The following is a 17,727-nucleotide window of genomic DNA, read 5'->3' on the forward strand; positions in this document are numbered from 1 at the left end:
GAGAAGCCTTAGAGAAAAAGGAAAACAATTCTTATCTCATTTGCTTCTCCTGTGTTGTGCTCATGTGCAGAATGTGTTTGGAGATTGTTTACCCACAGGTGATTTGTTTGATTGGATTCTGGTGTGACTTATTTTGACTCATTGGCCAATTATGGCCAAGCTGTGTCGAGACTCTGGAAAGAGTCAGGAGTTTTCATTATTATTTTTTGAACATTTACTAAGAATCCTTTCTCTGTTCTTTAGTATAGTATAGTAGAGTAGAGTAGAGTATAGTATAGTATTCTTTACTATAAGATAGTATTTTAAAGTAATAAATTAGCCTTCTGACAACATGAAGTTAAATGCATCATTCCTGTCTTCATCAGGCATCCCTGCAAATACAATATAACACTCCCAAAATTCTTGATTTACTCAAAAGAATTTAAATGCCAAAAAAAAAAATCTTCCTATGTCAAAAATTGAAATTATTTATTGGTCTTGAAATTTGGTTCCCTGGTGGGATGGGGCTGCTGGGTCTACCTGTCTATGGGGCACTGTGGGGCTCTGGGGTTTCCTGGATGAGGGGCCCTACATGGTCGCCTGTAATGCCTGGCCACAGTGGGGTAGAGCCACTGCGGTGTCCTGGGAAAGGGCGAGTGGTTCTACCTGGCTCTGGGGTCGTTCTTGGCCGCTGGGTCCATCAGCTCCAGCAGGACTTGGGTGAATTTTGGGGTGGGCCAGGTGGATCAGTTGTCCCCGGCCATCCTGAGAGCTCACCAGGGCTCAGTCGTGTTCGCTGACTCCAGTTCCAGTACTGAAGGAACCACTGAAGGCACTGCCCCAAGGAAGCCTCACAGCAGAACTGGCACAGGGCATTGCCCTGGCAGAGGGACAGAGAAAATGTCTTGGCCGTGAGCAGCACGAAAGCAGCCAGAAAGCCCCTGGTGCAGGAGTTCCCCACCAAAGCAGATTGAAGGCAGGTTTGGGTTGCATTTCTGCTGTCCTGGCAGTGAAATTCTGGGCAGAGGGCACAGAGGTGTCTTCTCCACGGGGCTCCAAGGTGACACCGAGATGCTGTGAGGGAGCTGAGCCCTGCCTGAGGGCAGACTCAGCCCAGCAGGAGCCCCGGGCTGACACCGTGCTGGAGTCCACAGCTGGCTCAGGGGCGCCACGGTGCCATGAATGGGGAACAGCTTCCCCTGAAACAGGGAGAGCTGAACCTTGGAGCCACCTGCTTCACAGCTGGAATGGTGTCAGCATCAGGGAGCAGACTAAAGACGAGAGGGAGGCCTTTGGTGTGAGATTCTGAGGAAGCTTTATTCGTCAAAGGGAACAGGCATCAAAGAGCCTCAACCACCAGTGTGCTCAGGATTTTATACAGCACTAGAACTGCGACTGAGCATGATCACTGAGCCAATAGAAAATCAGGGAGGAAGGAGCAAAAGGAGGGGAATACATCTCAGGGACCAATGGGGATAAGGGGGTGGAGAGTGCAGGTCACATGGGCCAATGGGGTCTCATACATGAGGGGAATTCTAGAGAGGCGGAACCTGCAGGGAAGGGGTTTATGGGAGACTGACAGGGAAGGGTCCAGAACAGGGGCAGAGTTTACAGGGATGGATAGGGAAGGCACTGGAATATAAAATGGGGATTATAATGATTGAAGAGTAAAAGGGGAGGGATATAACCTGGGAATAATCTTGGGGAAGTGCAACATAGAGGGGGTGAACTGGAACAGACCATTCAAAAAACTATGAAATAAAAGGGCACTACAACAGCACTCGATAAAGAGGGATGCAGCACACGTTTTATGGTGCAAAAAGAAAGGATTAATCCTGTGCTATTTTTATAGGGTCTTTTTCTAAGCCTTTTTATAGGGTTTTTTAAGAACATCCCCTGTCTATCCCCAGTTGGTCAGCAACAAGTTGTTACCCTGTATTGATTGGTCACTCAAACCCCTGGTGTGTACGTGCAGGAAAAGTTGTTTGTGAGAGATAGTATTCATTTTTCTATCTAAGAGTGAAAAAACAGTTTATACAGGTGGCTAGTCTTTATCACAGTCCTAGAGCTCTTTTTCAAGGAAAGTAGGTTGTTTTCCACAGTCCTAGAGCTCTTTCTGAGGAAAAACAAGTTGTTTTTCACTGCTCCACAACTCTGTTCTCACTAAGAGTTGTCAGCTTTCTCATGGCTTCTGTCGGCTCAGGTCAGGATTCAGTTTTTCAGCCTTTGGCTGCTGTTTCACCACCACAGAAAACATCATTACTGTCCCAAAAAATAAAAGCAGCTGAGATGCAGCTCACTGCCTTCTAGAAAGTGAAAAGAGATGGACGTGCCTGGAGGCCCACGAGAGAAATGGTGGTATTGAAAATGTGAGAAGCAAAGTTTTATCCATAGAGACAGTGCCTGACCTCAAGGAAGACCTTTCCTACCAGTCAAGACTTCCTTAGTGGCCTGGGGTGACATTATGATGCTTGTATCCCCATTCATATGTTCTGTGCCTTTAAGACCGGCTCTGAAGAGTGGAAGTTTTGTTTGAGTTTCTCTTATCAGGGACACAGAGACGGGCAGGACATAGGGCTGTTTTGGCTTCTTGCTTTCAGCTTGCTGCTTTGCTTGCTCTCTTTTCTGCTCTTGCGTCTGCTCTGCTTTGGCCTCTCCTTATTAGCTAGTTTAGCTAAACAGTCCAAATTCCTTCCTGGACTGTTTCTCCTCTCCTGTTTCTGTGACCATCTCGAACCTGCTCCGGACTGGGACCTGGGAACACCGATTCGGCTGCAGCAGCTGCCCCAGCGCCGGAGGGAGTGAGAATAGAGCAACCACCCCCGAAAGAGACTTTCTGATTTTGTCATCTTTCTCAGAGTGGTGTTATCTGGTATTGTTCATTTTGTGTGCTGCAGGGTGCTGTGTCTGTCAAATAAACAGGTTCTTTCCACTTCTCTCTGAGGAATTCTTCCCGAACCAGTTGGGGGGAGGGGCTGTGTGGGTTTGCTTTCTGGAGGGGCCCTCCTTTGCAGATTCTTTAACAAATTTGCCCTAAACCAGGAAACTTAGGGAACAGCCTGCTTCAACATCAATTATAAATTAATGTTATATTGCCTCTTATGGAAAGAAAATTAATGAGAGAAAATCTTGAAAATGGAAAAAAATCATTTGAGGTAATTGCTCATTGAAATATTTTTCATTAATTCCACTCCTGACAAAATTAATTCTTTAAGATAATTCTGGTAGAGGTGCAGTTCCTTTGGGTTTTGTGCACTCTGAGGAGTCCCATGGGAGATTTGGTGCCAACTCCATGAGCCTCAGTTCCTCAAAGAAGATGTCACAAATGTCCAAGAAAAGGAAGTGCGAAGCAAAGGCAGAAGACACCTTCCAGGGCCCAAGATAATGTTCTCCTCCCCACTGGATTTTTGCCCTGGTCAGATGGGACTGTCCAAGGGTGAGGGAGACTTCCTGAGCAATCCTTTGCTCTCTGGGCACTGATCAGATTGATGCCGGGAGAGGCTCCCTGGAGCAGAGGCTGGGCAGAGTTAAAGGAATAAAGCAGGGATTTATTAAAAGCCCTTCAAAGGATTCACCTTGAGCAGGACAAGAGCCCAGCTGTGGCTACACTCAAAATGGATGACTGGTCAGGAGTTTTCACACTTTTATAAGGTTTGGTCCATTTAAATATTGGGGTTAATTGTCCAGTTACAGCCTCAGGTTATGCAGTCCCATCATCCCAGTTTACTCTCCTCAATTCGCTGTTGTTTGCACTTTTTGGGCCTGAAGCTGCAACAATGTCTGGTTCTGGGGCTGGAAAAGGATTGTTTTGTCTGACTACACTGTGAAGAGAACTTGCTAACACTCTGTATGAAGTCCAGAGTTACAGACTAATGCAATACATAATCGGGAAATATGATAGCTAAAACTGAAGGCATCAGCCTGTTCAATGTTCCCTTGGTTCCATGGGGATCCACAGTGTCACAATGGCCACTTGTTCCCATGAGGTTCCCCAGTGTCACCGTGGTGTCCTTGGACCCACCTGGTCCCAAGTGACCCATGGTTCCATGAGGTTCCCCAGTGTCACCATGGTGTCCTTGGACCCACCTGGTAACAACTGACCCATGGTTCCATGAGGTTCCCCAGTGTCACCATGGTGTCCTTGGACCCACCTGGTCACAACTGACCCATGGCTCCATGAGGTTCTCTGGTGTCACCATGATCACTGTCAGAGGCTGGATGAGATCAATGTCCTGACACACCATGGGACAAGCTGTAAATCAGTCACACAGTAGGGACAGTGCTAACCCAGCCCTGATTACCCGAGTGATCAGAAATCCCACCTGGGGGAGGCCCACAAAGGCCCGGCGGCTTAAAAACATGGAGCACAAGGTCAGCCCCTGGTATGGACTCTGCCTTCTCCTGGGGTTTGTGTCTCACCTGCACTGGAACCCTAGGAACTGATAGTCATATGCGTGTCTTTCTATAGAGTTTCTGTCTTTCTGTCTCTCTCTCTTTCTTCTTCTTCTGATGCTCTTTATATGGAACATTTTTAGGTACCTCAATAGCTTACGTGTTCAATGATTTCTAGGTCAAATGAGCTAGGTTAATGAAGTTACTGCTATGATGAGTGTTTTATGTATAATTGGATGTTGCATTAAATCCTCTTCCAAAGTTTCTTGGTTTTTTGTACTTTCCCAGTAAAATTTTGTGTCATTTTGACCTCTTGAGAATATCTGGCTGGTGTTTATCCTGTGCACCAAACTCAAGTAAAGGAGCCTTTGGTCATCTCCAGCATTTCAGTGTTTTGGGCTGTTACACCCCACAGGCTCACAATGGCCTCTTGTTTCCACACTGGCCCCTTGGTTCCATGTTACATGGCTTTGCATGGGTCTTCAGGGGTGAAGAGATAGCCGAGAATCTTGCTTCATGATCAGAAGGCTGGATTTATTAATTTATGATATATATTACATTATGACTATACTAATAGGAATAGAGAGGAAAGTTCAGAAGCTGATAAGCTAAGAATAGAAAAGGAATCAATAACAACAGAGCTCAGCTTGTCTTTGATTGGCCCTTAATTGTACACAAGCAACATGGACCAATCACAAGTGCACCTGTTACATTCGAGAGCAGCAGATAACAATTGTTTACATTCTCTTTCTGGGGCCTCAGCTTCCCAGAAGGGGAAAAATCCTAAAGAAAGGATTTTTATGAAACATATCGGTGACAGTTCCATGGGGCCCAACAGTGCCACAATGATCCCCTTAGTTCCACAACTTCCCACAGTGCTGTAGAGAATACATTGTTAAAGGAGTAAAGTTCCAATGATAGTTCTAGATTGTTTGTTTAATGTTTTATAGTTATGTAAAATTCACTAATAATTGTTTGTCAAAGGTTTTATAATTATGTAAATCCCCTTACCATTGGGTATTGCCCCTGCTGCTCCCACTCTCATCTTAAATGGCGAACCAACCGAGACCATAAAGAAGATGATTACATCAACTTATAAGCAAATATGAAACTCCCATAAGACTTAGCAGAAAAGGATTACATAACAAAAACCCCTAGAACAACGAACCACCATGCAAATAAAGAATCAAAATAACGCCTCTAAACAGAGAGAACATCAGACAATATCAAAGGCCCTGGTCAGAAATTCTTCCTTTCATCACCCTAACCAGAGTGGGCCAAGAGCAGTAAAAGATTATTAACCTGAAACCAACAGGCATCTACTCAGACACTCTCATGAGGAAAGAAGACCCAGCTCTGCTGGACGGTGGAGCTGACCTCCTCCTCCTCCTCACCATCTCGGGAGGAGCGGTGGTGTGCACACACCCCCATGGGTCCCCTACCTAGACTGTTTCCGGTAAAGCTGAAATCACTAAAGAGCTGGTCACGTGTCATTCATAACAGTCTTGGGGACTGGTCTGGGACAGGCCACACCAAAGAGGACTGAGGGCCTCCGGGATATCTGGCCCTATCTGGAGCGGTGGGCAGCAGCCTAGGACCAAAGAGTGTGGAGGATCATTGGTGAGTAAAGGTGGTGGCAGGAGTAGGAGGCAAGCGAAAGAAGTGTGTGTGAGATGGGGCCTGGCAGCCCGGAGCCCCGAAGCAGCTGTGGGCCTCTGAGTACCGCAGTTCCAGACTCCTGCAAGGGGACCGGCCACAAACGGAGGGAAGCAAGAGAAGCCTGAGTGAATGAGACGCCTCCCAGGGGAATAAAGTGGGCCCCCCCTCCGGGTGTGCAGAGGAATAGAAATGTGAGTGGCACACAAGGGGTCGTGTCATGGTTTGACCCTGGCACAATGCCAGTGCCCCCATGAGAATACCCTCTCCCTAGTGTCTGCTGTGAGATGTGACCAGGAATAAGAAAAGCAGGCTCCTGGTTAGAAATAAAGAAAACTTTATTAACTAAACTACAAGAAAAGAAGAAAAAAAACATAAGGAAAATGAAAACCTTACAAAAGCATTTTCCTCCTCCCCCCTATCAAATTTCCCAATGCAATACATTCCCCCAAATCACCAACTCTCAGTCCAGCACCACCCTTTAGAATACTCAGTCTTCAGTTCATGAAGAGGAGAGGAGTCCTTCTTGCACCCTAGGCTTCCCCTGGAAACACGTTGAAACCTTGTGTGCTTCCATGTCACTCAGCACCACCCGGAAAATCCTTTTGCCATCGTGACATCTTCCTTCCACCGCCAGTGCTCTCACCACTGTGCATCGACCAGAGCTGCTTCTAGGGTTGTCTTTCAAGGATGCCTTGTCTCACTCCAAAAAAGGCACAGTCTCTCCTTCGGGACATCTGTCCTCCCCCAATTTTTTCACCCCCTAGGGCCAAGGGGTACCCACACTGAACCCTCCTAGTTCTGAGGCACTGCCTCCCCCTAAATGCAATCTCTGTGTCACAGGAAAAAAAATGGTTCCGTCTATGGCCATGCAAGAAAAGTCCAGCCAAAAGGCTACTCCGTCATCTCTCCCCCCACTCAAGAGTCTTCTGCACTTCCCTAGTGGCCCATTCCCTCTTATCTCATCTCTTATCTCTTTTCTCATTCAGCTCCAGGAGGATCAGCATTTGCAAGGTTTCTGTCATGCAGGAAAAGGGTTAAAAATTTCAGTCTCTGCCTGTCCCAGAGCTCTGGAACTCCCATGCTGCCCTGCTGGGCACCTTCTCGCCACACTCCCCACCTTCTCCTCCTGGGCCGGCTGCTATTACATTCCGTTGCTGGCTCTCCATTCTCTCTTCTGGTGAGGGGCAGGGGGGTGGCTGCTCGATGTCTCTTGGTGCTCCTCCATCCTTCCATCCTCAAGGGCCTCTTCACTTCCCATCTCTGTCCAGACCCAGGCCTACCCCAGGGCTGCCCCTTCCCCGCCCAGCAGCAGCAGCTGAATGGGGGAGGGAGATCCGACCTTTTTCCCTCAAAGTCCCAAGAGAGCTTCTCAGGGGCGCAGCTCTGGTTTTTAAACCCTGTGTGTTCTCACAGGTGAGTCCGAACCTCACTGGCTACATCAGGTGCCAATATTAAAATCTGAGCACCCATTTGACTACAGCATCCCAGAATTCCCATTTCCCGGTCAAACCAGCACAGGTCGGCTTTCCCCTTTAAGGCTTGGCAGGTGCCCTCAGGGCGTGCTGAGGGTGGCAGACGAATTGGTGAGTTGGCATGCAAACCCCGAATGGAGCTCTGGGTGCAAGGAGGATCGGGGCAGTGTGAGTCACACACAGTCCCTGCAGTGGGGGGACACGGGTCCCTACCAGGGTTTAGGGTGCCCCAAGTACAGCAGCAGCACTGAGTAGAGCCAAGAGGGCCTCAGTGCCCAGGGTGGGACGGCAGTGCTGGGGGTTCAATGTGCCACGGTTCAGGTAGAAACCGTAAACCCACTGGAGACACCTGGGGGGATTGGGGTCACAGGGCAGGGCAGGGCTGGGCTGGGCTGGGCTGGGCTGGGCTGACAGGGCAGGGCAAGGCTGGACCTACCCCTTCTTCCCCCACACACAAAATGTTTAGAGCCAACAATCTCCTCCAGTGTGTCACAACAGGCAATGTTGGAGGTGAAATCTCAATTGTGGCCATGGGCACCTGGCTGAGAAGGACAGTTCTTTTCCATAGGAAGGAAAGCACAGAGCCCCAAGGTTTGGAAGGCAGGTGAGAGCCTCAGTAGGCCAAGGCCAGCTAGACTTGTCAGTAATGGCAGATTTTGTATTTAGGGAATTTTGGAGGTGGAAACCCAAATTTGGCCATGGACACCTGGAGAAGCAGGACAGTTCTTTCCCATGGGAAAGAGAACATGGAGCCTTCTGCAGTGTTTTGGGGACAGATGAGAGGTGACCATTGTGAAAGTACGGCCAGCCAGACTTGTCCTGGCAATATTCCTATCGGAAGAATCCCTGGTTATCAGGAACTTTGGAGGTGAAATCCCAATTCTGGCCATGGGTGCCTGGAGCAGAAGGACAGTTCTTTTCCATTGGAAAGGAAAGCAGCAGTGTTTCAGCAGCAGATGAGAAGTCACCCTCAACATGCAAAGGTCACTTGTACCAGTCAGGCAGTCCATGGGAGGCCAAACCAGCCAGACCTCTTCTGTGTTCCCTTAGTTTTATGGGGCTCCATAGTGTCACAGTGGTGCCTTGGATCCATGGGGCCCCACAGTGACATAATGGTGACTTGATTCCATGGGTTCCAGCAGTGTCACACTGGCCCCTAAGTTCAATGGGGTCCCACAATGTCACAGTGGCCCCTAGGTGTCATAAGGCCCTGCAGTATCACAATGATCCCAAGGATTCCATGAGCCCTTGCAGTGTCACAATGGTCTCCGTAGTTCCCCAGGCCCCACAATGTGACATGACTCCTCTGTTCCATGAGCCCTGCAATGTCGCAATGGACCTTTGGACCCTGGGGCTTTGCTGTGTCACAATGGTCTCCTCTGGCTCCACAGTGTCACAATGGACCATTGATGACAGGAGGCCACTCTGTGTCACCCTAGAGTTTTGGTTCCATGCAGCCCTGCAGTGTCACAATGGTCTCCTTCGGTTGCCTAGTGTCACGATGGACCACAGATGGCATCAGGCCCTGCAGTGTCACAATGGACCTTTGGTTCCATGCAGCCCTGCAGTGCCACAAAGGCCTCTTGGTTTCATGAGGCCCCACAATGTCACAGTGGTCCTCCCAGGGTCACAATGGTCTCACTGGTTCCATGAGGCCTCACAGTGTCACAATGCTTTGCTTATTCCATGGGGCCTCACTGTATCACAATGGTCTCCATGTTTCCATGAGTCCCCTGAGTGTCACAGTGGTCTCTGTGATTTCATGCCCCTCACTGTCACAATGGCCCCTTGGTTCCATGAGGCTATAGAATGTCTTAATTGTCTTTGCATGGTTCCATGAGGCCTTGCAATATAACAATGGACCTTTGGTTCCATGGAGTCTTGCAGTGTCACATTGGCCCCTTGGTTCCATGACACCCCAAAGTGTCAGAATGATCTCCATGGTTCCATGAGGCCTCACGGTGTCACAATGGCCCCTTGGTTTGATGGGGCCTTTTAGTGTCACAATGACCCCTACATTCCATTGAGCCACCCAGTGTCAGTACAGTCCTCTTGGTTCCATGAGGCCCAGCAATGTCACCATGGTCTCCATGATTCCATGAGGCCCCACAGTGTCACACCGGTCCCTTGGTGTCACACAGCCCCACAGTGTCACAGTGGTCCCTTGGTTCCATGGCCCTGTGCTGCTGCATTCCCCCCTGCCCTTTTCAGGCCGCCCTGCCAGCTGAGAAATGCTCCTTGGGCCTCGGCGTTGGCCAACAGCCCCTGGGCTCAGCTCCTCTTCAGCTCATCACAAACACTGTCTGCTCCAGGCATTGCTGCTGCCCAACCAGCTCCTGGTTCCTTTAGCAGCAGCCCTGGGAACTGTTTTTGTTCCCTCAGTGGCACAAGATCCCTGTTCTCACCCTGCCAAAGAAAGCTGTTGGTGCCAAGTGCGGCCAGGATGAACCATTGCTGGGACTGAAGCCCCTCTCTTGGGGCCCTGCAAACAGCGCTGCAAAAGGAGGTCTTGAAGCTCTTCTGGGCCAGCGACTCCCTCTGAGTGGGGCCTTTCCAAGCCCGGAACTCTCCCGTTTGCTGCACTCGGGGATCCTGAACAACGACAGAGCCTGGGCCAATCCCCCCACTCCTCCAGGCTCAACCAGTTTTGTGGAGAAAAGAAGAAACCTCACAACTTTATAAAAGTTGTAAAACTCGGTATGTTTATTACGGCACCGGACACATGCGGAGAAAACTCTCCTCAAAAGGCATGCGTACCTCTGAGAACTTCAGATCTCCTTTTATCCCCCTCTCAAATACATATGCATACAGTTTCACAATAGGTTCATACATATTCATTTTTATGGGTTTCATGTGACTTTTACCACTAGTTCCTTTTTATCAGAAAGAATTCCGAGGTCAGGCTGACTTGCCCTTACAGCAGTCTCTCTATCATCTTCTGTCTCCTCCCCTTTATCTCTGTCTTTCGCTGAAGTAACTTCACTGAGCTGAGGCCTTGCAGTCTGGCTAAATAACTATGATTTCTAACCACAGACTCAACACAAAAATGTACATTTCACCTAAATTAAAATGGATTTCTATCCTGGAAAATTTTTGCTTTGCTTCAAACCCTTTGCCCTTTGCTGGGGAGATGCCAAAGCATCAGCAGTGAACATTGCCTGCCCTCAGGGGAATTGCTCACAGGTGCCTTGCACTTGATAGTGGAGCCCTGGAAAAAGTTAAGGATAGAATGTAAAATGTTAAGCTTTGTGTTTTCCTAGATCAACTGCACCTGCGTAAGCAGTATGATAAATTATATAATTGTTAGATTGTTTAGTAATTAAATATAATTATTATATAACCATAAGAAGAATAATGAGAAACTATGTTTGAAATTCAGAGGGGGGCTAAATCTATGTATACAATAGAACGATATAAGTTTAATAATTAACATGAAAGTTATATAACGATAGAGTATAACAACATCATCATTTCAGATGTATGGTCGGAGTCAGATTTGGGTTGAATATACCCCTGGCACCCAGAGCTCTTAATAAAAAGCACCGCATATAATCGTTCCGTGATTATGTGGTTTTGAACGCTAACATTTTGGCGACCCAGATGGGCCCTTGTGAGTGCTGCTGAGCGAATTCGCGACTCGATCATGCTCCAGCTGGCACCGAGGGATTCTCGGGGAGCCCATCAGCTGCAACCGCTCCCACCGCTCACAACGTCCCCAGGAGAAAGGTAAGGGACATTTTTTTCTTACTTTGGTTGTGTTTTGGATGCCTGCCAAATAAGACACAGTGAAAGCTATGCTTGGTTGGGCTAAAGGAATTCCTGGTGGTACAAGCCTAGGCGCCATTCCGTAAGACAGTCGCGAAAGTGTTGCGGGTTCGGCAGTTTGTGGTGTATTTGAAATGGAGAAACTTAAAGGGCTTTTGGGCAGTAGCACCCCTATCCCACAAACTTCTCCTTTCGGGTGCTTATTAGCACATTGGAAACAGGGTAATTTTGGGGAAGAACTACGTAAAACTAAATTGATTGATTATTGTAATTCATGGTGGCCAGAATATGCCTTGGAGAACGGTGAAAAATGGCCAAAATACGGTACTCTGCAATATAACACTATTTTGCAGTTAATGTAGTTTTGTAAACAAGAAGGAAAATGGGATTAAGTACCATATGTTGATCTGTTTTTCTATTTACGGGGAAAGCCAGAATGGCAGGATGAATGTGGATTCTTAGTGATTAAAACATCTGCAAAGTGTGGGGTTTGTGAGGAACGTTGTTTAGAGCACTTGGCGTTAAAAGAAAGCCTGAGCAGGGAAAATTATACAGATATTGATTTACAAGTAGCTCCAATAGGAACAAGAGAACCTAACCCTATCCCACCTATTTCACCTCTGTCCCTATCCCACTGCCTGCTCCTAACCCACCTAGTCCTGAACCTGTCTTGTCTACTACACCTTTCCCTCTTTATCCTCCTCTCCCATCATCACCTGATCCCTCTTCCTCAGAAGATGAGCAAAACTTAACTGTGATAGAAAGGGGAAAGAGGTATGCAAGTGAAAAAGATAGCAACGGTAATGAATCAGTGACCCCAATAGCCCACAGAACCCAAAGTCGGTCAAAGCTTGCCCCAGTTGTGAATAGAAAAGGCATAAGCAAACAAAAACGGACTGTGATTGCCCCCTTGCAGCAAGGTGTAGGAGTGGAAGGGCCAATATTTGTAAAAGTGCCTTTTTCCCCAGCAGACTTAGTTATTTGGAAACAGTCAGCCAGAACTTATAGAGAAAATCCTGATAAAATGGCACGAGTAGTAAAAATGGTTATAAAACCTCAAAATCCTGACTGGGATGACATAAAAGTAATATTAAATACTCTGATGTATTCTACTGAAAAAGAAATGGTACTTAAGGCCACCAAAGAGAGGGCAAGGGAGGATATTAGAAATGGACTAGTAACAGGGAATTCAGATGCAAATTTCCCAGTTGAGGATCCAAATTGGGACCCTAATTTATTTTACGATATGAGGAAATTACGGAAATATCAAGAGTGGATCCAAATAGGAGTTCAGAATGCTGTGCCCAAAACTATAAATTGGTCCAAACTATATGAGGTTCGACAGGAAAAGAAGGAATCTCCCACTGCGTTTTTGGAGAGGCTTAAGGAGGTAGCAAGGAAATATACAGATCTTCAAATGGACACAGAACAAGCAAAGGTTCAGCTCGCTCTCATATTCTTGGGCCAATCACAGGATGATATTTGTAGAAAATTGCAAAAATTAGAAGGGGAAGAATTAAGGAATTTGGATAAGCTACTTGAGGTAGCCTGAAAGGTATATAACAATCACGAAAGAGAAGTTAGTAAAAAGGAGCAGCAGAATCTTTTGGCAGTAATACAAGGGAAAGGGAACCCAAATTTCAGGGGACGTAACAGGAATGGTCAGGGTAGGGGACCAGTTACCCAGGGGTTAAGCCTGAATCAACATGCATATTGCAAGGGGGTGGGACACTGGAAGCGAGATTGTCCAGAATTGTTTCACCAGGACAATCAGTCCCAGCAGGGAAACGCTGCCAAAGCCATGGTGTTAGGAGAATGTAAGTAGCTGAACCTGTGGAACAGGTTCAAGAACTCACCACAAATATACAATAGAATTTAATCCACCAATATTTCCAGTAAAGAAACCAAATAGGTGAATATAGGTTAGTGCAGGATTTGAGAGCAATAAATAAAAAGGACATTTATCCAGTGGTAACAAATTCTCACACATTGCTAACATCCGTAAAGGGGATATATAAGTACTGTAATTGCTTTAAAAGATGCGTTTCTCTGCATACCCTTTGACAAAGAAAGTAGGAAACTGTTTGCCTTTGAGTGGAAAAACCCAGGGAACGGAAGAACGACCCAGCTCACCTGGACACGACAAGCACTCACCGACCCTATTTGGAAACTAACTGGCAAAGGAACTGGAGATTTGGACCGAAAATGGGCAAGTACCAAGAGACCAATACTCACTGTTGCAGGATGTTGATGTTATACTAATAGCTACAGAAGAAAAAGCAACCTGTATAAAGGTAACCACTGAGATTTAAATTTCTCAAGGGCAACGAAAATTCTGTACTAACCGTATCCAAGCTATTTGTGCTATTCCAGAGTCCCAGAATTTACATGAGCTGCGAGTCTTCCTCGGGATGGCAGGATGGTGTCACTTGTGGATCATGGACTATGGACTGATTGCGGAACTCACGTATGAAGCTCGGAAGACGCAGCCATTCACCTGGGGCAAGCCACAGAAAGAAGCCTTCCTAAAATTAAAGGAAGCAGTGACAACTGCTCCAGCATTAGGGTGGTACACAGCTTGCAAGGGTTTTCAGGGTGAAGAGAGAGACGAGAATGTTGACCTCATGTTCAGAAGGCTTGATTTATTATTTCATTATATATATTACATTATGACTATACTACAAAGAATAGAGAGAAAGTTCTCAGAAAGCTAGCTAAGCTAAGAATAGAAAAGGAATGAATAACAAAGTTCTGTGTCCAGGCAGAAAGCAAGAAGAGCTGTGCCGTGAGTGGTCAGTAAATCCAAACATCCACAGGAGACCAATCACGGACCCACCTGTTACATTCCACAGCAGCAGATAACTATTGTTTACATTTGTTGCTAAGGCCACAGCTTCTCAGAAGGGAGAAAAAATCCTAAAGAAAGGATTTTTATGAAAAGATGTCTGTGACATATCACCTTTTAAATTCAATTAAATGAAAAAGAAAAATGTTTGTAATTTTCTCTGCTGTGCACATGCAGAGGAAAGAGCAAACACTTGACAGGTTATCTGTTGCCAATCCAAATCTCAATCAAGTGCTGGTGTGGAATGAACAGGGAAATTCTTCACCTGTAGAACACACAATTCTATCAAATTACTAAAACAATCTTACAATACAAGAAAACGCAAAAACAATGCAAAGAAAGTTCAAGTCCAAACAGCTGAGTTTCAGGAAAAAGTCCATGGACTGAAGATGTTCCTCTTTGACATATCTGAAAGTCTCTTTTTGGTCCTGAAACAGGTTTGCTGCAGAAAAGTCCATCAATAGTTACCAAAAGTCCATCACTAATTATCAAAAGTCCACTGACAGTCACAAAATAATTTCAAACAATTTGAGACAACTTCTGGAATGTCTTGCCGCTGCCCTTTATTTATTGAACAACTTGGCTGGAGCTAATTTTTGGCCCTTCAATGCTTCAGAGCTGCTGCCAGCTATTCAACTCCTTTAATTTTTTTTTTTTTTTTTTTTTTTTTTTTTTTTTTTTGTGATCGAAAAGAGCAGCAGCAGCAGACCAGCCAGAGAAAGGCCCTGGGGGGCCGTGGCCCATACGGACGGACCAGAAACCCCAGATCTAGCACACAAAAAGGCGGGCCAGGACCGGTAGGGGAAAGCAAAACCCCCAAAGCCATGAGGAGGCCAGGAGGTGGCCCCGAACCAGGGACCTGAGCCCAACAGCCCAAGCCCAATCCACAAGGCAGGCTCTGACTTGCCACAGGCCTGCACTCTGCTGCCAGTACAATGGCAGAACGGGTGGTGAGATGCTTCTTTTCCCCTAAATCACCAAGACATGCCAGCAGCAGAGGTATAGAAGCAGCCCCAAGTGCCCTCATCTGGGGTCTAGGAATGTTTGTTCCCCAAAGCAAGCAAGCCATGATCACTTCCCACTGTGCCCTCTGCCTCTGCAATGCAAATGCAACAGGTGTGTCTCCCATCTACCTCACGGCACCACCCCCTCTGGGCTGGGGACCAAAGGCAGAATTTTCGGGACCCACCTGCCCCTCGCCGCTAGGGCACAAGAGGGGCGGCAGAGATGGCAACCTCCAAGGGGCAGCAACTGACCAACCAACCCCCAACCAGCCGAGAATGCTGATTTTGAACGCAGGCAGACAGGCTGCACCCACAGCCAGCTGGCAAGAAACCCCTCCTCCCCGGAAGGAGACACTGATGCCCTCTTCCCCTGTCCCAGCTCACCCCACAGGGGCAGCCCCGGGACAACCCAAAAAACTCGGTGGGGAAGCCGCGCTGGATGCAGGAGCCGACGCAGACTGCTCCAAGGGTCCCATGGGTTCAGCACCGTCTTCAGCATCATCCCAAACAGGCACTGGCTCAGCTTGAGGCGACAGGGATGCGCAGAAACACGCCGCTGATGTGTCGCTGGGCTCTGAGAGCAGCAGCAGGCACGGCATGGGGTCGGCAGCATCTTCTGCTGCTGGCTCTGGGGTCAGCTGCAGAGATGCAGTTGCAGAAGCCAGTGGGGTGTGCACAGGAGGCAGCAGGGCTGGCACGGGCAGCGGTGGAACAGCTGGGAGGGGCAGTGGCGGAGGATCGCTGTTGCTTAGCAACATCAGCACAGCCACAGGGCGCGGTGTTTCTGAGCTCTCAGGCGCAGGCAGGGAAGCTGGCGGAGGCACGGGTGGGAGCGCCCGGGGAGGCGGCCGCAGGGAGGGTCTGGGAGGCGCTCGTGGCGCTGGCTGGGGTGGTGCTCGTGGCGCTGGCCGGGGCGGGGCCTGCAGGGCTGCCAGGGGCGGTGCTTGCGGCACTGGCTGGGGCAGCGCCGCCCATTCTTCACCTCCCGGAGAGAGAGAAGGCAGGGTGAAAGACTGCTCCAACTGAGCATGCTCCAAAGACGCAGTAAAAAAAACTTCTTCGGCTCCCGGCAAAATTTTACCCCCCTGGCAGGGTGGCAGGGGGTCTGGAAAGCAGCAAATCATCCCCCAAAGGGTCTTCTCATGCTGGAGACGAGGGAAATGGAGCTTGTCCCTTGCAGTTAGCAATCCAGGGAAAAACAGCTGCTCTCCGTTTCAAAATAGAAAAGAGTACACAGAAGACTGGGTAAATGCGGGGGCGTCCCACACCACGGTCCCAAACGAATTGGAAAATGGAGTCCATGCATTCCCATATGAACACATCAAAGGCATAGAGCACATTCGTAAAGAACCCAAAAAGCTTTGCCCATCAAAAAAACTCATAGAAATCTGTCTCCAACAGGAGAATTCCGTCCTCTTCACCCCATTTTTGCCAGAGGGCAATAAGGTTCTCCTCTGAAGGAGAGAAATGAACCTCATCCTCTGTGGGGGAAGTCCTCCATATCAGCAGCCACAAACTACAAATGGTTGCATCTTCAGGAAGGGAAAAGCCAACAGTACCTTTTGAAAGAGTCCAGCATGCTCTGGCCAGCTGCATGGTGCTGCTGGCCAGCCAAACATCTTCCTGGAAGCTTTTCAGAAGGTTCTCTATGTGGTCAGCCTTGGCTGTGAACTCTGTCCAAATCAGGATCTTAATTTCTTCAGCTCCTGGCTAGAATCCACTTCTGTGGTCACTTGTGAAGCAACCATCAATGCCACACATTCGGGGTTTACCCAGTGCAGCAATTTGCTCCTCTGGGGTCTCACCAGTTGATGGTTTTTGTCCTGCTCAGTCAGGGTTCACCAATTGTTACAGGGCTTGCAAGGGTCTTCAGGGTAAAGAGAGAGACGAGAATCTTGACCTCATGTTCAGAAGGCTTGATTTATTAGGTTATGATATATATTACATTATTACTATGCTAAAGGGAATAGAAGGAAAGTTCTCAGAAGCTAGCTAAGCTAAGAATAGAAAAGGAATGAATAAACAAAGGAGCTCTCTCTGATTCTGTCCCAGAGAGAGCTCGGTCTTTGATTGGCCCTTAATTGTATACATCCAACATGGGCCAATCACAGGTGCACCTGTTGCATTTCACAGCAGCAGATAACCATTGTTTACATTTTTTTTCTGGGCCCTGAGCTTCCCAGAAGGAAAAATCCTAAAGAAAGGATTTTTATGAGAAGATGTCTGACAGCGTTTCTCACTCTTGGGTACCCCAGACCCTGAAACGGGGACCCTGCACAGGCGGCACACCTGGAGCCCCTCTGACCCCACCTGGGGAAGGAACCTCTGGCATTGCCAGGAGCCCCAGCAGCCCAGAGAGAGGGGACACCAATACACACTGGGGCTGCAGGAGCCCAGACAGGAGGGAGCCTCTGAACCCCAAAGTGGAGAGACCAGATAGGGAACTCCGTGGTGGGTGTTTTCTTGCTGAATCTTGGTAGTTTGGGGTTTTTTGCTGAATCTTGGTGATTTGGGTTTTTGTGAGGGTGGCTGAATCCTGGTGGTCTGGAGGCTTTTATGAACATCAGACATCTGGTGACTTCTAGAAATGGAGTCAGGCAGGAGAAACAGC

This window comes from Melospiza melodia, chromosome 17 (genome assembly GCF_035770615.1).
Source record: "Melospiza melodia melodia isolate bMelMel2 chromosome 17, bMelMel2.pri, whole genome shotgun sequence".
Taxonomy (NCBI): domain Eukaryota; kingdom Metazoa; phylum Chordata; class Aves; order Passeriformes; family Passerellidae; genus Melospiza; species Melospiza melodia.